Consider the following 25,232-nt stretch of genomic DNA (forward strand, 5'->3'; position numbering starts at 1 on the left):
TTTTTTGCCCTCACACAATTCACTCTCACTGTATGTCAATATTGACTGTTCAAACCTGCAAGAGAAGCTGAAAGCTGCTGAGCAAATGTCTGGTCTCAGATGTCAGAGTTTCCCCAAAGCCCTGGACCACGCCAGCAAGAAAGCTTTTAAAGCTAATTCTCTGCTTGCAGCTGTATTACAACATAATAATAATGTAAAATAAACACGTTTAACAAAACCCATTGATTTGACACACAGTTCATGGAATCTCAAGCAAGTTTCAAGTTTTTGCAAATTTCCGTAATTTTCGTGACCATGGTTGCATAAACTGGAGCCAATGGTTGCCTGAAGCATTTGGAAGGAAATCTTTCTAAAAAAAAATGTTTTTTTGAGAAAAAGGTCAGTAGTAATAGTACTTGTTGTGGTTGTAGTGTTGGTATGGTCATTTTTATCATAGATAGAAAGATGCTGACATCTGTCCTTGTATGTCCATTATGTTTCCTTGATTGAAATGGTGACTCACACGGTTCAGGAAAAGATTAAAGGCAATTCATAATGGAATAAAGAATGTTGAACATGGTGTTGAGAGAATTTATTTTCTTTCAGGTGAGCCGCTTTAAGACAAAAACTCTGGAAAATGTGTGCACAGTGGGGTCTCAACTCCCTCCTGAGTTTTCCTTTTACATATGAACAGGGCAACAGGAGAATCTCTGGTCACAGGCTTTCATAGCAATCACATGGTTTTGTTTACAACACATCAACATCGGCAACTGTCCGTATCCCCAAAAGCCATGGAATCTTGCTCAGGAGCTGGCACGAGAAACTCTGTCAGCAGCAACTCACTCGGATGCTTGCCTTCTCACTTACAGCCCCTCCAGTTAATTTCAGTGCATGTCTGAGAGCAGCTGTGATGACAAATTGGAGGACTAAGTAAATGGTTACTTGAAAAAAGTGCAGACAGTATGACTAAACCATTAATGTCTTTTCTGTAATGGCATCTGGAATAAACATTTTAGGGTATATCACCAATTAACTATGTTAGTCACCAACTATGTAATATAGTAATTACAATTTAAATGTAATTAATTTACAGGTGATAAGAGATAAAACAGCTCTGAGAACCTTTCACTCTCTTTTGGTAAACCAAACCTCTTAACACATCTGCTGTTTGTGTCTTTAACATCTGGATCAACACACTGCTTTCAGAGGATTCTTTAAACAAAAGTGCTTTGTCCACACCCATTGGATTTAATATGGAAAGAGATGATTTCCAAGTCTTGCTAGCACTTTCAAGAGGTCCACAGTGTCCCCTGCAGGGTAAACCAGCCAGTGATGACTTGTGCTCCACCTGGCTTTCCACCGTATCCAACTCTTACCATTACAACAAGACAGAGTGTTACATAAAAAGGAGGTTCTGTTTTAATTAACATCAATATTCATGTAATGGCCATAAAACCAGCCCACATTCCATTTCAAGCTCTTAATGTTAATGCATATTTTAATACATTATCATTGCCGCCATCATAATTCTCATTATGATAACTGTAATTATTAGATTTATGACAGAATTATGGTTTAGTTCCCTGAAGGCACATATTTTGCAGTGAATCCAATTTTTCCCTGGTGTATAACGCTCCCAGTCTTTCCCTTCCAAAATACTGAGCAGACACTGATAAAGATAAACACACAAACACCCCAGTGTGTCTGCTGCTGTGCCTGTAAAACACTCAATCTGAATTGCATATCCGCCTTGCCACCGAGCTTGTCATAAGCTGTATTAAGAAAAATGGTCACACAGTTTGACATAAATTGGAAAATGACATTTGGAAAATGGGCACTGCTGTGGAAATTAAAGATATTAAAATTATAAATCAGTGTCTGGAAGTGCAGGGGGTGTGGTGGCTTGCCTTTTCTCTTTTTCCATCTCCCCCTCTCTCTACGTTCATCTCTCGCTCTATTTCTCTCTTTTTCTGTCTCTCACACACTTTGTCTTTTGCACTCTCTCTGGAGGCACCGTACAGTCGAAGCACAGAAGTCAGTACAGTAAAAGTGGTTTTCAACGCATCCCCACACGAGTCTGCCCCACAGGGACAATCCCACTCTCTCATCTGGCAGTAAAAGTGCAGGATATTGTTAGCATTTGTATTTGTGCACGACATGTTTGTCTTTGTGTGCCTGCTGCAGTGATATCTTGTCAGCTTGATGCTCGTTTCTGTTGCCGTAACCTGCTAATGGATCATCTCTGAGGTGTGATATGTAATATGCAAAAGTAAGGTGTGCTGACACCTTTAAAAACAGACCGCTTTGATCCCCTGTACGCCTCACCTCTGAACCCGCTCTCCTCTCTGTGTGTTGAGCAGGGTAAGGCAGAATGAAGAACAGATTTCTGAGCTACAGGTGGAGATTGACAGTCCATTGACGCTGCTAGAGGATAAGCATGAGCTGCAAAGAAAGGTCAGTGGCCTTCCTATTGACCAAAGGCACACACCCTCCCGTACATGCACATACTGTATAACAACGTGAATCTTTTCCAAAGTAAAGAGTGAAAGATTTTCCACATGTAAGTGCTTATGCATACCTTTGGCTGCAGTTCATCCTTCTCTTCATTGATCTGAAAGAAGAAAGTCACTGAAGGCTCAGAATGCTGTGGATCTGCAGGCCTACACCCGCTGACCACCTCCTTTTGAGAGGAAGAAAAAACATCTCCCGCATCAAGAAGGGGCCGCAGCTCTGCCACATATGCTGCCTTTAAGATGTAGGTCAGAGGGTCTTTTCATTGGTGTTGCAAGGAGAAAACATTCAATCTCTGTGTCCTTGAGTGATGATTGTCATATTCACATGCACTCTCTTAGTATTTAGACAGAGGTTAAAAGTGGGTTGTGAAAGAGTGGAGGTCACCACTTTAAGAGCAATCACTGTCTCAGACCTCGTTTACTCTGCCTTCAGCACGTGTATGTCACCCTTTGCTACTTGAAATGTTCACTCTCAATGTCATATATTCACTGTTAAAGCTTGTGAATGCAGCTTCATTTATTTTAACTCAAGTGCTCCTTAAAAGTCAAGAAAGACCATGTGTAGCTAATGTTCACTAGGCTCTTGGATGCTATCGATAATGAAATTTAACGAATCTCCATGAGTCTAATCTCAGGAGACAGTCCCACACAAACCAACTCTGCCATTACGCCGCTGCCCAAACAACTATCCTGCTCTTAAATATTTCAGCACTTTATTTACTTCCATTTAAAATTTCACTTGCACTCTCTGCTCTCATATTGAAATATTAAAGGAGATATTCTTGAGGAGGTCAGGTAACAAGAAGAGGCACTTTGTTTTGTTAAAGTTTTAGATGCCTCTCACTGTAGTCAAGAGGAGGAAGAATGTGGAAGGGGTCAGCGTCCCTGGCCGTGCCACTCAAGAAGACAAGAAAAAACCTTGTCAAACCTTGTAAGATGTTAACAAATGAATTGTTGAAAAGCCACTTCATTTGTGTCGCAGTAATGAACCACGTTTTCCCAATGATGTGCCTCTGCTCAGTGGTAATAAAACATTCAATCTGTGTCTTTGTGTGTTTCGCTCAGCTTTGCAATGTACAAAAAGTAATGAGGAGATTTAAGGAGCGGCAGCTGAAGGACAAGATACGGCCCTCAGGATTCTCCTAGTATAACCTACACAGTGACAAATTCAGAAGCATACATGTGCCGCTGTTGCTTTGATTCTCACAGAGAGATCTAGTCAAAAGAAATTCTGTTCAATAAAGGCCTCACCTTCTTGGAGTAGGATGGGCAATAAGACCAGACTGACCTTTTAGTAACACGGCCTCTCTGAGTAACCGTCTTAAATCAACTTCAGTCGCTGATCTTTAAACATCCATTCAGGGAGTTTTCAGGAATTTCTAAATTTTGATGTTGACCTACAACGTTGCTGTTTGTAACTTTTTGTTTGTGTGAGGATGGATGGAGAAGCGCTTGGCCTTATTTCTGTCTATTTATGAAACGCGAACTTCTTCTCTAGTTATGATGGAGCATTGGCTGAGAAAGAGGACTGCACGACGAAGCCAAGGGAAGGACTTAAACAGTGTGTTAAACTGTGATGGCTTAGCTTTGACCAGGAGTGGGTGAAGAGGTCTAGATAGCCATGTGTGAGGTGTGTAACTGGAGGCAAGTGTTGAGCACTGAGATGATGTGTTTTTACAGCGCAGTCTTGCTGTGCTTTGGGATGGCAATAAACCACGGCCTTCAAAGCACAGCCAAGCGCCACTTACTGCTGAGTGCTTCTCTGGTGGTTTGACGAGAATACTCTCAAAACAAAGTGCAGACAGGTTGATTAATAGAAGGGTCTGCAGAGGTGCGTGCCGCAGTATATTTTCACACCCAGCGAAGACTTGTTCATTTCATTCGCATGGACTTTTATGGGCTGATCCTGTCACTGAGCGGGTTCGTCACTTCATAAAAATGGTCGCCCTGTTTGAGTGTCTTTTAGTAAAAACTTATCAGAGCTGTTGCAGGCATGTTGTTTTAAGGTCAAGGGGGTGCGCTGTGACTCGAGAGAGCAACAAAGTTCACAGACCATATTTGTCCTTATACCTGAATTTGGGGCGAGGAAACCTGGTTGTGACTATAAATCTGAAACCATATACTCCAAACATGTGTGTACAAACTGAATGCAAATGAGATTCATAATTAATACTCTATTTTACCCTCTGACTGACCAAAGGCTACACTCTTACTCACTGCTATTGATGATTACTGTGCTATAATGACTCACACGCTGACTCTGCTCTTCTGTGTACTGTTTTTTAGCCCAGCTCTGGAGATGGGCTGACAAAGATGAACACAACCTGAGGATGGATCCGGATTTCTGCGGGAAGCTGCAGGAGTAAAAAGCACGCTTCCATACTGCTTCTGAGGCAAATAGGCTAAGGTTGGTTGAATTAGAGAAGCAGTCTGGCCTTCTGTATCTTGCGTTTGCAGGAAGAGACAAGCCTTAGCAGAGAGACATGGTACTAGACAGGGGAAGACAGTAGCCGTTTTCAGATCTGATTCTCAGCTCAGATGCATTCACAACAACACAGAAACCTCCGGAGTGCTCAGATGAGGGCTGGAGCAACATGAAGATGAAGGATGTAACTCATTAATTTCACATGTTTATGTTTATAGCTCATCAACACCTCTCATCAATGGCTCTTATCACCGAAAACTCCCTCTACCCCTTATCTTTGTATTGCACTGCTTTGTCATGCAGAGACATTAGTTATATTTTAGTTTTATTCCGTTTTGCCTCACTAATTCGCTGTGAATCCTCGGAGGATCTCCAGCTATATTCTCAGTTATTATCTGGACTTTTTACTCGTAGGCTGGCCCTGGAAACTCTTGAGACTGTCCGTAGCATCTCACTCCGGCCCCCCCAAGAATGTCAGGAGATCATCCAGAGTTATGTGCACGTCTTAATGCGGCTTGAGACAGGAAGACGAAAGGATGTAGTGCGACCTTTAATCTGAATTAGATGGTCTAGTGTATTGATGAGTTGGCTTCGGGGGGGGGATTGCAGTCGGTGAGAGGTTGGGGGGTTCGGTCAGCTCCTGATCATTGTGCGGTCACCCCCTCGTCTCCCTCTGATCGCAGGGTTCTAATTAACTTCAATAGCACATCAGACTACAATCAGCAGAACCACAGAGGAAATTAGTTTTTTTTCTGGTGGCATTCAAAAGTGTGGTGTTAAAATGCATATTAGCCTTGTGATTTTAATTAACATTTAGTGCTTAGGAAGCATGTTAACAGTATCCCTTAATGAGCTTTGTGGAAAACGAGCCACACATGAGGACAAAGGGCAACTTCCCCCAATGTTGGCTGATGTGCTGTTCTTTATTCTAACACAATGAGATTAGTAATCATTGTTTCATTCCTCACTCAGTGTACTCTCAACATAGTCCCCACCTCTACTATTTCTGTTTCTGTAGAAGCTGTGATAGAATGAGACTTTTATTTATCAGGATGTAGGGGAGATCTGATTTGGACTCTAAGAATTTAATGTGCCTGTTTGTTGTCATTGGACTCCTCGTCCATTTGATTCACAATATTATACTCATCCTTTCTTTTACCTTTTTTTTACTAAATATATTTCTAACTTTATTAAAGGTACAGTGTGTAGAATCTAGTGACATCTAGTGGTGAATTTACATGTTGCAGCTGAATACCCCTCACCTCACCCTCCCATTCCAAACATGACAGAGAACCTGTGGTAGCCTTCAGTTGTCATAAAAACTCAAAAGGTGTTTAGTTTGTCCTGTTTGGACGACTGTAAAACACATGGCGGCCTCCGTAGAGAGGACCCACACCTGATGTAAATATAAAGTATTTAAATATAAAGGGCCAATTCTAGGGTAAAGATAACAACAATTCATACAATTTTGATGAAACACACTAGTGAAAACATCATGAGGATTATTTTATATTCAATTTGTGCCAATAGATCCCTTACACACTGGACCTTTAAAGCTAAAACAGATTTATTAGAAGCATTTGACATGCTCCTATAGAAGCCATCAGTTACTTTTTTTTTCTTGCACTTCAAGGCCAAACTGTGTCATAGAGCTTCCATAATACAGGTAAGTTAAGTCTTGGTGATACGTTTTCTTTTGTCAAACTGATGTTTCCAAGGTTACTGATGAACCTACAAGCTCAAGGTGGAACTACTCAGCATCAGCTCACTATAATGACCATTTCCATCGTGGAATTCAAACAAGTGAAGTCAAGCAATGAGTACGACCTGGGTCACACTGCTGCCACTGAGTGATTCAATTAAATGACTATTTCTGTGTCCAGCTTTTGCGGTGCAGTGAGAAGATTCAACTTGTCATCAGATCGCCTTTTCTGCAGAACTTAGAAAATATTGTTTCTTTTTAAGCTCTTGAAAGTTTTTTTCCCTCCTAACGACTTTCTGAAATTTTGGAGCTCCTGTCAATGGCTGCCAGCGCCTTGCTGGTTTATTTATTCCCTCCTGCAGCCGACTGGTCAGTTATTTGTTTTCCACAGTGTCCTTGTGTGTTATAAATGGGACAGGCCTGTCACTTCAATGCTGAGAGGATGTTTTGAGTTCCTTGAGAGATTTTTATTTATTTAATTTTGGTAAGACTAGAGTGGTGAATAATGCATCTCAACCCCGCTACATGTACTGTTTTTGTCATTAGCATGCAACCCAAGTTATCTGCAGAATACTTATGAGTACGGGGGAAATGTTTGTGATGTTATTTATTTATGTTGCTCCTTTCAATTATTCATTTGTTTATTTATTCATGGAAGAACTAACTGAAATTGGAAAATTCATTTTTGCTGAAGGGCACTTGGCCCCACTCTATCCCCTCCCTACACAAAAGGGAAAGGAGGGGGTGGCACATCAGGCTTGTTAGTGATTGCTTTATGTGGTGTTTCCTTAGATTTACCAGCGGATGTCATTTTCATCCAAGCAGACAGGTCAGCAGACAGAAGAAGAGCGACAGGGAGAGAGACAAATGAGTGGAAGCTGAGAGGTGGAAAAAGCATCGTAAATACAAGGAGGTGACACTAATTAAGTATTTTTCTTCCCTAAGTTACAATTTAGTTTGTTCTGAGGCCTGAGTTAAGGTAACTTGCACTGATATGTGGGGAAATCACATTTTCTGAACACCCAGAAAGAACTCCACAAGTTGGACTGGAAGCAGAGCCTCAGACAGAGAAAGAACATAATAGGCTGTGGCTGCCTTCGGTTGTATCCATGCCTTCACGCTCTCCTGGCCTCTTACCGTTATTGTGTGCTCACTGTGTTTTCTTTAATTATATGGAGTGGGATTTTGTTCAATTTCACACTTGCACAAACCTGCAGCAATTATTCCTGATAAGTGATAACGATTCACTGAACATTAAATAAGTGTGTTTGTGTGTGTGGACGAGCATACATGCCTGTTTGTCTCTGTGGCACAGACTTGAGCCCTGTGTCACAACCTACTCATAGTCATAGAATCCAATTAGAATTAAATCTAAAATGAAAGAGGGATTTGCTTGTCTGTATGCATCTGTAATCATTTCACTGATAATTGATAATAATTGATAATAATCACTGTTGCTTACTTCTGTTTGTGTGTCTGTCTGTTTCTATGTGGATCTAACAGTGTGTGACAGTGCAGTAACCTCCCCTGAAGCTGGATGTGGGGACGAGGATGAAGAATTTCCAGACTGGTCAAAAACTAGTGAAGCTGAGAACAGCTCCTGCAGGGAAGGTATGGTCCTACAGGTGTCATTGCACATACATGACCATCTTAGCAGACATGTACATGTACCTGCCCTTTGGTCACCCAATGACGACTGAGTGAACAAAACAGAACATTAGAGAACTTTTGTTTTATCATGAGAAGTGTAAAAAGTGTGTCTACGTAAGTAATAAAAAAACACTAGGTCGCCACAACATAATGCCAAAGATCCGTCTTCTCAGTCACTGGGTTCCCAGCATGACATTTCCCTGAAACAAATTCTCGGCCTAAATAGAGTGTATAGGTATTTGGATTAATTTTAGGATTTGAGATTAAATGATTCCTCTGTTTAATCTTCATTACTTTGTGGCCCAGTGCTTTCATTTCAGAGTACACTGAGTACAATATGTAACTTTCAGTGACAGCTGGAAGAATAGAGGTGTTCTAATGTTCTAGTGTAGTAATTGTCAAGCTCAACTCTGGAGTTCTCTTGTTTACAAACTCAAGTTTACATTCAGTTTTTTCCACCAAAACACATTGTGTGTATTCTTGAATCGTGGCAAACATGTTGAATGTAAGCATCCTTCGCATTTACATCCATATTTACAAAAGCACAACACCAACACATTATCATTCGTTATGTGGATATAGTGAAGCTGATAGCAAAACAATTCAGTTTTCACTCATCTGGCAGACACAGAGAAACATTATTATTGAAGTGTTTCTGGCCCCCAGGGGAATGTGGGTCTGATACTCACCCTTATACTTCTGTTTGTGGTCCTCACTAACTTCTGCAGGAAATATGTGGCGCTGTAGCTGCTCAATGCTACACTGTGTTCCCCAGCTAATGATTATAAGTCTGCAGTCTGGCCAGGACCATGTGCCCTCTCAGTCTAATGAATCCTGTTAAAGATGCAGTAGGAGTGGGCCTCATGAGGGTGGTCAGGCGTGTCACGCTCTCTTCTTCAAGGTGTCAACAAACAGTGCACAGCCATGGAATGACAATTTGTATCATTTAATTAGAGCACGCCTCTCTTGGCACAGTTCATTTATTTTAATCTTGTTTATGCACCTTGATTGTTTCACAATATAGCTTTTTTTAATTAGCTCAGATTGATTAAATTGCATTGATTCTCTATCCTTATTAAAATAAACCCCCCAGTGCTCTCCATCCTTATTTTTCATAATTAATGGTACAGTGTAGCGCCTTGGGGGAGGCACCAGTGACAGTGTTGCATATTTTGTAATTAAAGCAGTGGTCAGAATTATTTATTGTGGTGGCTGCCAAAGAGTCGGACATTGACAGTCTGACAGTTTTTGGAGTTGTTTTGCTTTGTGAGGTGATAAATGCAAATACATGAGAGTGGGGCTACTGACTCAAAGCACCAGAGTATGAGAGATTAACCAGAGCTCATGTGTTGTGTTTAGATCAAACCTACTGATGCAAACCCACCATTCATCCAGCACTGACCTTGACCACTGGGCCCACTGCTGCATGTGAACATGTAAGCAGACATCCACGCATGCGTGCCTACGAGTGCCTGCTATCACAGAATCTCATTCCAAACCTCGTGCTTTTTTAATTTTGATTGATGACTCCATTTATCTTTAGAATAACCATCCCGCAATATCCACCCCCCACCCACCCACGTGGTTGACAGCCACATTGTAGCCCCTGATTCCTCTCCCCATCACACTCCTACTATGAAAATGATATTACAAACAAAATCAGATTTGAAATTTTGTGTTTGACAAGTAACTTGATGAAAGGGTTTCATAGCTGGACTTGATCCATGGAAATTTTATGCTAATAGTGTTGCTAGCCAAGCAATCTAGTTGGAAATTAATCAGGGGGCTGGATGGATAGAAGGAGAGGAGAGGAAGGTAGGTTGTACCATAAACACCCTTCCCCCTCCTCACCTTCATTCCCTCTCTCCAGCTCTGAATCTCATCAGAAATAGCCATGGGGTGTTGTCTGTGTGATGGGGTATTGAGAGAAATAGGGAGTTAGAAAATTACACTGCAGCTTAGTGCTGATTGATGCAGTAATGTATGCAGCCATGCAGCGAGCTGCCATATTATGGATTAGACCTCTCCCCTTCTCAAGCAGTCCCCTTCTGCATTAGAGAGGACACACACATATTTAGTAACCGACACACACACCTCTTTAGCCCTGTCTGTTCTCCTGTTATTATTATATTGTTCCAGCTCAGCCTTTGGTGGTGTTTTATCTGCATGTATCATTTTCTTCCTTTTTTGTGTGCATTTCTGTGTCTTTCCAGACTGTGATTCACTCTGGGCCTCACTGCGTTTGTTCTTTCCCTTTTTCTCATCACACTTTGTGTCCCACACAAATACATTCTGTCTCTCTGTATTTATTCCTCTTTTCCTCTAAACCCCGGGAGTCATCATTGCACCAAGTCACTAATGAAGTCATTATGAGATCACAGTCATTTAAAACAACACAATTAGAACCAAGGCCTTAATGATGTTTGCAAGTTAAATGCACACTAATCGTCCTTTTCCCCATTTCTCATTTCCTTTGCTTGCTTGCCGCTCAGTTGGTGTAAGGAGACTAAATGAATCACTGAATGTTTTGTGGGTGTGTTTGTGGGCGCATATTTTTCAACCATGTTACAAGTCTGTGTGATTTATTATTTCTACCCCAAGAGACATCTGTTACACCGTTTCTTATTTTTGTAATGCATCATCAGCCAGAGGAAAAAAAAAACAATATTATCCTGTCTGGGATATTGTACTCTGGAGTCTAATAATCTAATGTACACTAGAGCTGGTGTCATTAAGGTGCCAGTGGAGCTGTAGGCAGATAGTAGGTACAAATCTGTCTCTGAATCCCCACCGGCACGCGCACACAATCCCACCACTTGCCCTAATGCATTCCAGAGCACAACACAAACACACACACTCCCGTAGTTCCAGTGGTCTGGCCAGAAGGAGGCGCAATGGAGGAGGTGACAACGCATTGAGCTCTAGGGGTTCTTGAACAGTTTGCAGGACTTTCTTCGTAGTTTGACTTTAACACTTTGTAACATGTTTTTGTTACCAGCACATCAATACCAGCGTCTGCCCATATTAACAAAAGTTGACTGAACATCTTCATCCTACATGTATGGCACCACTTTTTTATCCCAAGATATTTTTAGTTTGTTTGTTGTTTTCAGTTTTGTGTCTGTCGTGTTGTAGAAACGTCATCACCCCCTCGCTTGTGGTGAATCCTACAGTGGATCTCCTCCTGTGTTCTCACATGAGCTCATACAGACTTTCTCTGGAGTTCTCACTAGGGGGCTGGCAGGAGAGACTCTGGAGCCTCTCACTTGGACATTTGCACTCTTATATACAGCCCCTCTAGATGATTTCAGGAGATATTCCAGATTTTTTGTGCGTGTTTAAAAGCACCTTTAGTGACAAACATCAGCTGCTCTACAAGGATATAGCCTTGCACAACTTTAGAAGCTCTGCTGCTGAATGAACAGGTGGCTTCGAGGATGTAGGATTTGAATATTGCTAAATAAAAAAGATGGACAGAGGACAGGGAGTGTCCGATGTCTAAGCATCACTGTGGTGGAATTCAAAAAGAGCTGAGTAGCAGCTCTGTGTAAAAGCAGCAGCTTGAGATGGTCCCTGGCATCTTGCACGAGACCAACAGGTTATTGCGATATTAACCATGGTTGTCAACACTCTTACATGCTCCATTATTAATTCTTGAATCACCTTGCCTTCTTATTCAGTCAGATAACAAACAGATACTCTGACAGACAACCTGACTAAGTGCTTCTGCTGATTCTCATTGATCGCAGTCATAGCTGCCAAACAGGTGGGAGCATAGCAAGAAAATGCTTGACAGTAGAAAGGGTAGAGGCCATTATGCCTGGAAATAGAGAATCTTGTAGAGGCAGGGTGATAAATTCAGGATGGACGTGGGGTGTTAAAGAAAGGATTTGGACACAAGGTTCAGTCAGGGAAAGGGAGGAATTGATGTTTTGGTGTGGGCTTGTGTAGTTTCTGTCACAGGCTACCTTTGGGAACAAATTTGAGCCTAAAGACAGTCAATTGGGGACGGCTTGTCCAGGTGGAGCTGGTTAAGGTTGGGGTTATGAAAGAAGTGGTTGAATTAAGTCTTCACAAGTTAAAAACAATATGATCTTAGTGATTTTGGTTGTTGGTGCAAGAAAGGCTGCTTCACATTGTTCTGAAAATTTTGGTTTTCTGGGATTTTGATGCATAAGTGTTTTATACAAGAGTTTTACTCAGAATGGTGCCAAAAACGTTCAGTGAGGGGCAGTTCTGCAGATATAAACGGCTTTTTGATGAGACAGGTCAGAGGAGAATGACCAGACTGGCAAACTGACAGAAAAGTTGTAGTAATTTATAACCACTATTTTTAACTATGGTGAGCAGAAAGGCATCTCAGAACGCACATGTTGAACGTTGAGGCGGATGAACTAAAGCAGAGGAAGACTGTGTCAGGTTCCGAAGCCAAATCAGAAATCCGAGGCTCCAGTTGGCACAGGCTCACCAGCATTGAACAGTGGAAGACTGGGCTGATGAATTTGGATTTCTACTGAGGTTACAGATGTTAGGGTCAGAATTTGGCATCAACAGCCTGAATCCAACCTGCCTTGTGTGCAGGGTAAGGTTGGACACCACAGTCTGAGTCTTGTTGCTGAGCTTGATTTCTCAACCCACTGTACAAATGCCTGCATGTGGAGAGACAAAGGAGAGATCATCTCAGAGTACTGATGGACCAAAAAGTGTGTGTGTGTGCGTGTGTGTGCGTGTGTGTGCGTGTGTGTGCGCAAGCGGGTGAGAGAGAGAGATAAATAATGGGTGTCGGTGCCCAGTGGAGACCAGAAGTAGAGTGAGGTGGCTAAAGGTCTGATGGGGAGCTCACCTCCATCAGTGATTGAAGTGTAAAGGTGCTGCTCCATACACACTTACTTTCACACTAATTTTCCATTTGACCGCGAGTCCAGTCAACAGACACAACAAATCCCCCAAGTGCTGCTCCTCCAGCCCCTGCCCATGGGAATCTCTGAATGTCACCCTCTTATGCCAGACCACGATTAACAACACGAAACCTTTTAATCACACACATGTTTACATGTCTGTCACACACACCACTCCTCCATTGTTTCACACATAACACAGACAGTTAATCAGTTGTGTCTTTTTTGAGTTATAACCTACGGCCTGTATGATTTACATACCTGTTTGTGTTTTTTGCCGTACTGTGGTTATGATCATCAAAAGTGCAGAAGGTCTAGTGTTTGTCCTCTTGGTATCTGAACGTAGGACTACTCGATATAAAAGTAACTGTGTAGACAGTCTGTGGTTAAATAGACTGACAAGCTTGCTGGAAAATCTGTTACATCAAAAGGATCATATTTCTCAAAGACAACCTGCAATTTAATGCAAGTCCTGCCCCCTATGCCGTTTACTACAGAACTGAATAAAAAAAAACAAAGATGTTCATTGTACAACACAAAACCAGCCTCCACACTAAATATACCTAAGCAAAGGTTGACCATATATGAAAAAAAATAATACTTACAAATCCTTAATTTGTGATTATTTCATTCACTTATACAAAGAACAAGAACAAAGGAGCTTGGGTAGACTGGTATAGTTTGCAACATTGGGAGGCTGAAACAGTGAAAGCTAATTTTTGACACTTTCTGTGGCTTTGTAACAACATCTTCCACCGTTTCATGGAATTATGGAAAAGTGAACTTAGTGTCAACCGACGCCAAATATAGGCCCCAGGTTTCTGTCACCAAGTGTAGCACCTCTTAACCTCTCAACGGATTGGACTCAAATCTACCAGGGTTTGAGAAGTCGTTTGCCTTGAATAAACCATGGAGGGAGGACATCTATTATTATTTTTATTATTGAGGCCTTACTGCAATAATATGTGCTTCATTAACTGTACCAGGGTAGTAGTTGTATGAACATACAACACACAGTCACAAGGAAAAGGACTGAACTATTAGGTCTTATATCAAAGATGAGCAAGTAAAATGGGAGGGGCCTGAGCTTCATTTGTGATGTCAATGTGATGAGTAAATGTCCTTTTCAGTAAATATGCAAATATTTCTATGGCATATTGAATGTAGATTGACATGGGGAAAAACCTTTTTATTTTTGCATGTGGCTAAAGTTATCCTTGGGGCAAGAGTTCACCCTGGACAGGTCACCAGTGCATCGCAGGCCCAATATAAAGAGACAAACAATCATTCACACTCACGTTCACTTCTACTCATTTAGTCTCCATTAGGAGGAATCCTAAGGTCCTTACCATCTGAGTCTTTTTGCTTTAAGGCAGCGGTGCTCACCACTGCACCGCCATCTTGCCTGAATACTGCCCAAATCCTGTTGAGTTAGTCAGTGATGTTATGGTGGGGATCCGCACAAAACACAAAAGCCACTTTCTGCTCATAGAATTGTTCGTCGTAGTGCTGCTCCAAGACTATTAGGCACAAAAACCCAAGACTGGGTGTTTGTAATGATCATAAATGATATAGCACAGCTCTGATATAACAAAAGAACCTGGGACATAATTTTCCTCTGTACCCAAGGAAGGGGGTGAGTGCCCATCACCAGCCAGGCCCAAGGCATGTAAAGCCCATACCCACAGCAGTGACTAATTGTTTGTTATGTCAGTGCTTGTCGTGCCCGTTTGCCTTTAATGGAGTGTAGTGTGGTGATCCATCAGGCTGTCGAGCAAGCCCCATGTCAGTTGAAGTGGCTGTGTGTCAGTGGGGCCAGCGTGCCGTGCAGATGTGATTTACTGCCCTGCTTGTTGCGCTGTGTTGTGCCTCGCCTCTTAGCCATGCAATGCAGCCCACTCCTCTCCTCTACTCTTCTCCCCTTTCCTCTCCTCTCAGCCCAGATTGATTACCAGCACAACTGGCTCATGACACCCGCCATCTTCTGGCAACCTTTTAGTGCTGTTTTATAGATGGTTAGCACACCTCATTTGGCTATTTATACATCTGTAAGTGGCCATGAAATATAGATTTGTCTTGATGGGTGTCAGCATTGGAGCTATGGAACGAGAGCCCAGTGACACCTCGTTATTTTAATGGTGTGAGATGAAGAGGCCACTTGGCAGGAGTAATTTTCAAACACGTCTAAATGATACTGTTTTTATTTTCCTTTAATGTTTGCACTCATATTTTACTCAAAGCAAGAAGCCTTATTTCTTCCAATGGCGGTTTGTGCTGAGAGCGAGGAGGAAAGTACAGAAGTGAGGATGGAAGGGAACATCCTGCCCCTCTCTTTCTCACACACACACACACACACACACACACACACACGCAAACACACACACCAAACCTCATATTCTATGTGAATGTTAAGGTGGTTCAGAGAGAGAAGAACCCTTAACAGTAACATGATGTGTGACCTGTCATCCACACACACACATGCACATATTTCACTCCATTCACAGCCAGGGTCTCATAGGTAATTAGGTGCTGGCACCAACTCAGCACGATGTGCTGGTTAATTGAATAGTTAACACATCAGAGGCAGGCCTGTGCAGATTGGAGGTGACACCTGTCAGGAAGCTGTTCTCTCTCGACCCAGGACATTTCCTGCTTTCCCTGATACATATGTCATCTTTGTGGAAATACCAAATTAGGGGCAGGCAGCTGAGTGAGTGCAGTGCACTTCTCTGCTCTGTCCTTCTAGAGGATTTGTAAAGCTCGGGGCACCTATCCTTACTTCACCCCAGGCCATTTCCATGGGTTTGTGACAGGAAAGTGACAGCAGTAGGTGTGCGTGTGTGTGTGTGTGTGTGTGTGTGTGTGTGCGTGTGTGCGTGTGTGCGTGCGTGGGTGCGTGCGTGCGCGCGCATGCTTCAGCAGGCTCTACCCCAGGCCCCGGAGCAGTGTGCCCAAGGCGTCCAGGAGTAGAGTTTGCATCGTGCAGAGGTGTGTCAACTAAGTGTCCAGAGGTGCCCAGGCTCAACCAGCTCAGAGACGACTGTCTTGCAGGTACACTGGCATTTGCACAAAATTAACTGTTTATCTAATATTTTTTATTTAATTTGAAATTGTGTGAAGTTACTACCTTACTACCTTCACAGCAGTATCATGGGTGGACTATTGTGTGAGATGGATCTGTGGAAAACACAGGTATCCTGCAGCAAACAGCAGGAGTGACCCAGCATGGCCTCTCCTCAGCCCCGCTATCGCATCATATACAGGAGCTCAAAGAAGACCAACACCACTGCTAAGTCAGATGAGGGTAAACAGTGCAGTTGCAACTATTGTTCTAAACTTCTCAGTTGTTTGTGTTGCACCACTTAGAGACAGTGTGTCTGCGGCTCCACCACTTTACCTCTGCTGTTATTGTTCACGGTCAGGTGGGACAGAAATATCGTGAATCTCCTCAAAGTCCGTTTTTTATTTCAAGTTGTTAAGCATTTGTTGTTATCGCTCTGGTGTTGTTATCAGTCTGTTTCTTATACGTCTTTCAGGAGAGGCTTTTATAATAACATTATCCAAAAATGAAAAAGACGCTTAAACAAAGCACAAATGATTGACACGGCATAAGTTGGAGGAGAGAGATAAAGGCAGGGAGTGACAGGCTTTCATGTCGGGTCAGTTTGCATCCAAGTGCTGGCTTCAATATATTTTGTGAGATGGTCACCTGTCCCATCAGTTTACAGCTCTGGGGTCTGATTAACTATGAAATCTCAAATTAATCCTAATATAAGGACTTAGATAAAAGTAAAGACACAGTAAGAAAAAAGGCATCTTAAACTACTCTACACACTTAGAATTACTGAAAAACTGTAACTGCAGCTGAAAGGGAACTCTGTAATACTTTGTAAACGCTTTCTTTAAAGTGTCACGCAGGAAAGCTGCACTGCAGGGTGAAATGTGTAATCAGGGTGTGTTTGTTTGACAGTATATATACATTTGCTTTTGCAAAGGTTTTGTTTCGCTTGTCTGTCTTTGTGAATATATCCACAAAGGAACTGGCTTAACAGGAGAGGAGGACTTTGTTGTCAGCAGGTGAGCATCTGTGTTTGAATAGCTGCAGAGGTTGTGAAGCAGTAACCATTAAGCTACAGGTAAACTGTGCTCCCTACAGTGTTTAGTGCTTATACCTGAAATATTAGCATCCGGTACAGCTGTTATGATATCCCGATGAAGGTATAGGTCCATATTGAAGGAAACAAAAGGAATCATTTAATATGGGGAAAAAGTCATATCTCTAGAAAACAAAAAATACTGCTGAGGAAATAAGCCACAAGGAGAACCTGTGATCACTTGAGTTCCATTCTTGATGAAGTATTTGATTTTTTGTTAAAACCTTTACTAAACTACAGCATTAGCAATCTCATTATTTTCCACCTCTAAAATGAAATATTGCCTAATTATGACTTTAATTTTGTAATCTCAGATTTGTTTTTGTTCTATATTGCCTCAACACAGTGAACTCAAAAAAAAAACCTATGCCTCTCACTGACACATCCAGTGGCAGACAGATGTTGGAGGACTCTTTGTTTCCTGCGTCATCACCGCCACCCTCCACCCGTCCCATTCCCATCCCATTCCACACCATCCATCTGGACTATGTGTGGGCCAGCCGCTCAATAGGCGGGTCACTCCAGGTCGCGGCCCATGTGTGAAATCAGATGTTTAAGTGGCCGGCTGAAGTGGGACTGGAGCATCTTAACCAGCACCTTGCCAAAGGTCTCATGTTCACTCAGCCACTGGGGCTGCTGTGAGTATGCTCGCCACCTGCCAATAGGCATTAGGGAGGATTTAGTAATTAAGTGATAGGCTGAGGACTAAATTGGGTGTTTGTGGGCTGGCAAGCCACCCCGAGGTCCCCACAGCCATGCAGATAGGGGATTCTAATTGCCAGGAATATTGATCAACCTGGTGTCGGGGGTGGACAGGGAATTCACTAGCCATCGATTAGCTGTTACTGCACCTCACTTGTCAATGAAAGAGGGAGGTACACATTGGAAATGCTCTGGGCTTTTCCCACAGTAACCTTCAGCCAAAGGAACACACAGCCAGAGTCAGTGACACAGCATGTTGTGATGAGAGCACCATCTAAACGTCCTCATGCATCCTTCTGCGTATCTGTAAACCAACTTTGTTCTCTGGCAGTCCAGAGGTGAAACTGGGAACAGAGTCCAGAGTCTTCACTTAGCTGTGTTTTTATGTTAATACTCAACATAGAGCAACCTCCACCCAGCCCCGTCTCTGTCTGTCTGTGCTTCCATGTGTTTGTCAGCGCTCTGACCCGTGGCTGTGGTCCTAGTTAATGTTGGAGGGAGAGATGGAACTGAGCTTGCTGATATTTAATTAGTTGCTTCATCTGGCAGAAAATAGGCCCTGGTCAGCGTTCCTACACACACACACACAAAACACAGCGTCACAAAAAGACAACGTACACTTGATGAATGTTGAAGACTGCCTGGTCGGATTGAATCTGTCACACAAACACACATTGTCATGTATTGATTTTGTTCCATACGCTACATACCTACATTTTCTATGAATTTACTACTCGATAACAGTGCAATGGTAAGCATGGGAGACGTAAAGGGGCTGGTGAAGTAAATAGGAAATCCTCCTTGATATACACCATCTCATTTCAGTTGAGCTGTCATCAAGACTGAATCCTCCAAAGGATGCAGCCCCCGTTGTACAGTGTGTTTTAGTTTTTGGGGCAATTTCATTGCATAAATACATATGCTCCGTGTTGTCATTTAAGAGTTGTCTAGATAAATTACTTTACAATTTGTGATGATGGAAATCTGGACCCAGGTGGATTTCTGAGGAAACTGCAGGGAGGTCACAGTCCCAACCAACAAGAGCTACAGCTCGAGGCAACACTAAAGCTGAGCATCAGCAAATTATGACAAGGATTTTTTTCTTTTTCTTTCTTTTTCTATTTTTCTTTATTATCATACTTATTTTATTTTTGTTATACTATTTATTAGTATATTTCAGTGCATTGTCACCTCCACAACCTCAACATTGCATGTTGTTTGTATCTGGAGCATCTTCCAATCAGTGACCAGGACTACGGTCTTGCTCAAGGACAGTTTTAACAGAGGACAGAGCCACGAGGCTCTCATGAGAAACGAGATAAGATTTGCTGTGGGACAATGTTTGACAAGGTCACTCACTGTGCATTTATGTCATTGTCATTTGAATCATCACAACATCTTTTGTAGTTAGCTATTTGAATTGTTTAGTTTTTCTTAACCGTCCTATCGCTCGTATTTTATGTTGGGGCTGAATGAATTGCAGAAACAGACGTAGATGGCAGGCTTGCTGCACAGCAGTCTCTAACCTGAGTCATTTAGAGCCTATTACAAAACATCGATATATTGATTGAAGTAAGTGTCTCAGTGTACTGCTCTGTAAACACACAGTTGGTTCAGTTGTGCATGTTTTATCTACTTGAATCTTATCAGGATTGAAATCTTTTCATCTTCAATCCACATAATCATGGCAATAATGGCCTTTGAGCCAAAGGTTTAAATCATTTCCCCTCAATTTGCTCCATCCTCCATAAGAAGTCATTTTAATAATATATATTTTATTTAAATACTTTTTTATTTAATTTCGGAACAATTCCATGTATTGAAATTTGCAGATATTTACAGAAGCCCGCAACAAAATGTAACTGGTACTTTGATAATAAATTTCCCTCAATGACATGAAGCCTCCTGTGGCCTGTGTGCCGGCTTCAAGACCACGTGAGCCAAAGCCAGGCCAGGCAGCAGCCACAGGTCAGGAGGATCAGGAAACAGGGAGAGGGAGAAATTCAATTAGAGAACGACTCACAGCCAGATCAACAGACATTTCCAGAAGTGCTAGAAAACATGAAACTTTTATCCTATAGTCCGTCTCCATCGAGTTTGCTTTTTTCACTGGAACTTTGTTAATGTTAAGGTGCAGAATGTGTTAGAAATGAAAACATTTCATTTGCTACTGTGCTGTTTTTGTGTTAGATTTTCAGTTTTTTATTGATCTTTTTTTTTTTCATAATAATGTGTATCTTAAAACAAAGATATTTTAAGATACACATTATTTCAAAATTTTGCACAATTTAACGAAGAGAACTGATAATAAATAGGGAGCGTGGTTTGAAACCACTGACACCAATACAGGATGTAACTAAATGTAAATGAACTGGTCCCAAATCAACAGAAGACATTTCTGTTACAGGAATGATTGTATTGTAAAATAACTGTGGGCATGTGAGACAGTCATAGACACTGTGGCACATACACTTTACACAAACGAGAACAAAGACACATTAACCTTTTGATGGTTTTACACTTTCCTGACGAGGAAGCACTCATGTCAATGTTTATCTGAGAATATTTAGGACATCCAGCAGCACTAGACTGTCAGACTTGCTCTGATTTGAGTCAATGATCCACTCTGAGTGTCTGAACTGTGATTTCCAAGGTCATTTTCTCATCTCTGAAGGGGCATTATTCTGCTGTGCTTGTCCTCTGATTGAAGCCTAGTTACAACCATTTATGCACCACTCAGAGTCCCCCTCCGGCCATGTTCACAAATTGAATTAGTTTCAGTCTGAATTTGTGTTTCGAAAACTAGTAATTATTTTTTAACCCCAGAGGAAGCCAAGAGAAATGAGTCAGATCTTCACAAGTCATGAAATTTGATGATATATGATTCCACACCAACCAAAGGGACACAAGCCTGAAGCACAGCAATTTACCAAGCATTCATCTGTTAGCAAATTAAATCACATTTGACATCCTTTAGAAAGTTAGATAAATCTGATGAAAAAGTTTCTCTCTCAATTACCATCTGAAATTAATCTCCTTAATCCCAATTTGATCTCTTTCATGCATATAAGGGGTATCTTTCATCTGCCCACCTATGTGCTTTAAATCTCCACCAGAGGATGGAACGTGACTGTCGAACTTAGTCCGACGTGAAACTCCAACATCCATGCAGCTCCACGAGATGTGAGAACTGATTAGGGGAGATGAGGACAGGGGGGCGTAACTGACAGCCATCCATTATCTCTCCTCTCACACTGCACCTGCAGGAGGAGTGTAAGGAGTGTGTGTGTGGCGGAGTTCCAGAGCGCCACCCAGAGGCAGGCGTGGTTCAGCTGTAGCAGAGCTGGAAAAGCTCTGTTAATCTCTAATTTTTAATGACACTAATTTAAGAAAGAGTATTTGGGCCAGTGAAAGGAAAAAAGGGAGATTTTGAGAATAATGTTGTAATTATACGAGAGTGAAGTTGTTCTATTACATTTACAAGAACAAAGTCATAACTTTAGGCTGCATGTCAGAGAGGGGACATCAGAAGATCAACCTGTCACCTGTGTAAAAATGAAGAATGTGGAGCATCTACTTGTGTTAAATTTCAAAATAGGTTTCACAAAAAACGAAAAATGTATTCAATTTGTGGCCAGAACCACATTATCAAAAGTATCAAGACTTTGAAAAGATTGAGCAAGATTTCTGAAGAAAGAACCACACTGAAGTGAACTCTTTTGTGGAGGAGGAAATGTTTGCTCATGGTCGACTGCAATCTGAATGATATTCAAAAAAGTTTCAAAGAAACAATGAGATTAATAATCAAGATTTTTAAAATCAGAAGGAATGGAACTCTGGTGAGCACGGGTTCTCCAAATAAAGTTTTTTTCTTTATTCTCATAATGTTGTGACTTTTTTCTTATTACATTTCAACTCTTCTCGTTATATTTCAAGTTTCTTCTCAACTATGACTTTATTCTCACAATGTTTCAAACTTATTCACAAATCTTTATTTTGATTTCAATTTTGTTTTCAATATGGCCCGAATACTCTGAAATGATATACTCTGAAAAGGAAAATTGTGTTTTATAAACTTCTCACCATTCTGCAAGTGTCCCTGGGCAAGATGCTGAACCCCAAAGTGCTCCGGACAGCTGTGCCGGCAGTGTACCAATGATGTGTGATAGAGAAAGTGATGCACATAGATGCACTGTATGAATGTGTGTGTAAAATGGGTGAATGGCAAAACTGTATTGTAAAGTGCTTTGATTGATCATCAAGACTATATATGTGCTATATAAATACAGATTTCACTTCAATAACCTGATTCAGAATCAGATCCTCTTAGGTTAATGCTCTGCGTGTGTTGGTGATGTGAAGGTGCAGTGGATTTATAGTTTGAATTTGTTTCCTGTAGAGAGGCCGTACAGTCATTTACGAGAGGTCGGCCCTCAAAGCTCGAGTTTGTCTTCTGATGGGAGATCAAACAGGGGGTTGACGTGACTCTTGATCTCCTCAACATAAACAAATCAAAAATCTGACCGGTGTTCTTTAGTGGGGCGGATAGAAGTACAGACAACCAGATCCCAGAAGTCCTACGAGATGTTGAATAATGCAGACAATCATGGAAAAGAAGACAAAGTGCCTGTTTTTCCTTCAGTGATTCTTTGCATTATTCAGTATCCAACAAGACTTCTGGGATTTAGTTTTTTCAGCATGAATGATTGGACAGTAGATTATTATTAGGCCTCCATCACACTCACACTGTAAACTGCAAATTGAGAGGATTCACTGTGTCGCCCAAAACTGCTGCCAGCATCTGAGCAGCCAGGACCAACATTGATACTGATCAGGCTTATTTACACACCAGCTCTCCCTTCTTTAAGCAGCACTTTGACCAGCCAGAGCCCCGCCAGCCCCAAGCACAGTTACGATGGGAGTGCTCTACAATAGGAAGGAATAAAAGGGGTCTCATCTCTTCTCTCAGCAGTGGTATTAGTTTTTAAGATAGCCGGAGCTGATAAGGGGGCACAACGTTATAGCTCCTTCACAGAGCGTTCTGGTCATTAGCGTGGACCACGCAGCCTCTCTCAAGTAGAGTCGTAACCTCTGGAAGTTACTCTGTTCACTAATTGTACACTACAGGCTAGATCTGACTCTGTTGTTATGGAATGGGGAGAGACGTGGCTTTGGCCTTTCTGTGCGTTCCTAAAGCTGATTAGATAATGAGGTCTTTTCGTGAACTGAAGATATGCAGCAGCTGGATTTTTACTTTTTATTTTAGCCACTCACAGACCTTCATCCTGCAGACCTCACATGTTCCGGTTTTGTTGGTTTTATATTTGCTTTGGTTCTGAGCTCTTCTTGTCTTTCTTGCTCTCTTGTCTACAGTGTCATTCCTTTTATTGATGTGTGTGCCTGCATGCATGATTGCATGCGCGTGTACTTCTGTGTGCGTGTGTGCGCTGACTTCTGAGCCAAGAGCACATCTCTGGCTCATCTCTGAGGCCTGGCGTCAGCCTCCTTAAGTGCTTTCAGTGTCACATGGTAACAGCAGCACTGCAGCCTCTTAATTGGTTTAGGAAAAGCATCCTTGTCATTTTGCGGTCAGTAAACTCTGCGAGAGAAAATGAAGTCCGAGACACTGCCACCTCCTCAACCCTCACACAGCCTGCCTAACAAAGAAAATAATGATTATGTGCTGTGTATATTTGTGCGTTCGATGCCTGTTTTCACTTTTTGCTTTTAGAAATAATTGCTGTTGGTTGTGTGGCTGCACCAGAGGAAGGGCATTAATGATTCTCAGTGGCCGCGAGGAAACGCGGTGCTGCAGAGGGCGGGAGGAGAGCAACTCATTTTCTAGAATTAAATGTGTGTGTATAAATGTGCGCCTGAATGTGTTTGTGTTTGGTAATTTATTTTCCGTAGTTTCCTCACTTTGTCGTGCAGTACGTGTTGTATGCAGCCTATAATAATTACTTTAGCAGCTTGTCCAGTGATGTGTGTACCTCTGAATGACATTTATATATATGTGTGTGTGTGTTTGTACGTGCGTGCGTGCGCGTGTGTACAGTGTGTGTGCACGGCTGTCCTTTTGCATGGATTAGCTGGTGAATGCAGCGAGAGGATGATCAGACTGGGAGCACACCAGGGTTGCTCTGCGATCACACAGGGATTATGGGGGATATGGAGCTGTAGTGCATTCCAGGGCTGCCTCCAGTTAGGCTCATCTCCGCCACGCTCCCCTCACACACACACCACTTTAATTGCCTTTGCTTCTTTCATTACTTTTATTGCCTCTCCTCTGCATTGCGTGCTCCCTGGGCTTGTGGAAAGGTCATTGTGATGGTGGTGGTGTGCTCGCAGCCTCCCTCTCCCTCACTGGCAGTAAATGGCTGCGGAGCTCAAGCTGGGAACGGAGTGACACAGCAGAGTAGCCACTGAAAACCATGTGCACAGGTTTTCATGACAAAGTCTGTGAAGTACATATACACCAGAATTATATTTTGCAATGCAACCCAGTGTGTGTCATGTAGAAAGGCCAGGGATTCATTAAGTGGCGTCGTCCTTACTTCGACTTAATATGGAGAAGAGGGTGAATACACGGTCATTATTAAAAATGTCTCCATCAGCTGACAAATGGAGGAAGGAGCTGGGCAGGCAGCGTTAATGGTTATATCATAGGTCAAAAGCAGTGAAGGCAGCCCCTGGATGAGGGACATGCTTTTGCCTTACCTCTCCCCCTGTCCACAATATTAATTAAAATAGAGGTCTTAGCAGTGGGTGGATCCTTAAGTGACTTATACTTTGAATTATAATACAGTTTAGTTCGTCTTCCTTGGTCACAAAACACCTTTGAACATGTGTTCTCTTCTGTAAGTAGACCCCAGCCCGTTTCAGTATATATACTAGAGATCAGATTTTTTTTTTCATAATTTAAATATGTTTGCTCTTTTAAATTAACCACAGCTTAACCCATCTTTCATAATGTTTTGTCTCCCTGCAGGCTTGTATGAGTGAGGGCTTGCAGAGCTGAGTATCACAACTCACAGGGGGGTTGACAGTGGCGGCCATCGCCAGCAGGAGTGTTTCGCTTTAATAAAGGTAGTGATAGCATCGCTCAGGAAAAGCTCTAACTTTGATTTAATCCAGGTCAAACCATATCACATGCATAGGCCTCATCAGTCTAATACCATAACTAGTCATCTAAATGTCTCAGTTCTCAGG

At 42.1% G+C, this 25,232-nt stretch overlaps 1 long non-coding RNA gene across 6 annotated transcripts in view; it reads left to right on the forward strand.

Annotated features, from left to right (window-relative positions):
• Positions 1 to 25,232, forward strand: part of LOC138407499 (uncharacterized) — a 117,722-nt gene that overhangs the window by 85,671 nt on the left and 6,819 nt on the right. For 5 of the 6 annotated variants that reach the window (XR_011240933.1, XR_011240929.1, XR_011240931.1 and 2 more), the window contains 5 exons: positions 2,340 to 2,433; positions 2,570 to 2,734; positions 4,779 to 4,899; positions 7,412 to 7,532; positions 8,123 to 8,230. This is a non-coding gene — a long non-coding RNA (uncharacterized lncRNA). Of the gene's footprint in view, positions 1 to 2,339; positions 2,434 to 2,569; positions 2,735 to 4,778; positions 4,900 to 7,411; positions 7,533 to 8,122; positions 8,231 to 9,628; positions 10,730 to 25,232 lie in introns of those variants that run through there. The other variant, XR_011240934.1, reaches the window with a different exon arrangement.

Source organism: Paralichthys olivaceus, chromosome 1 (genome assembly GCF_024713975.1).
Source record: "Paralichthys olivaceus isolate ysfri-2021 chromosome 1, ASM2471397v2, whole genome shotgun sequence".
NCBI classification, from domain to species: Eukaryota; Metazoa; Chordata; class Actinopteri; order Pleuronectiformes; family Paralichthyidae; genus Paralichthys; species Paralichthys olivaceus.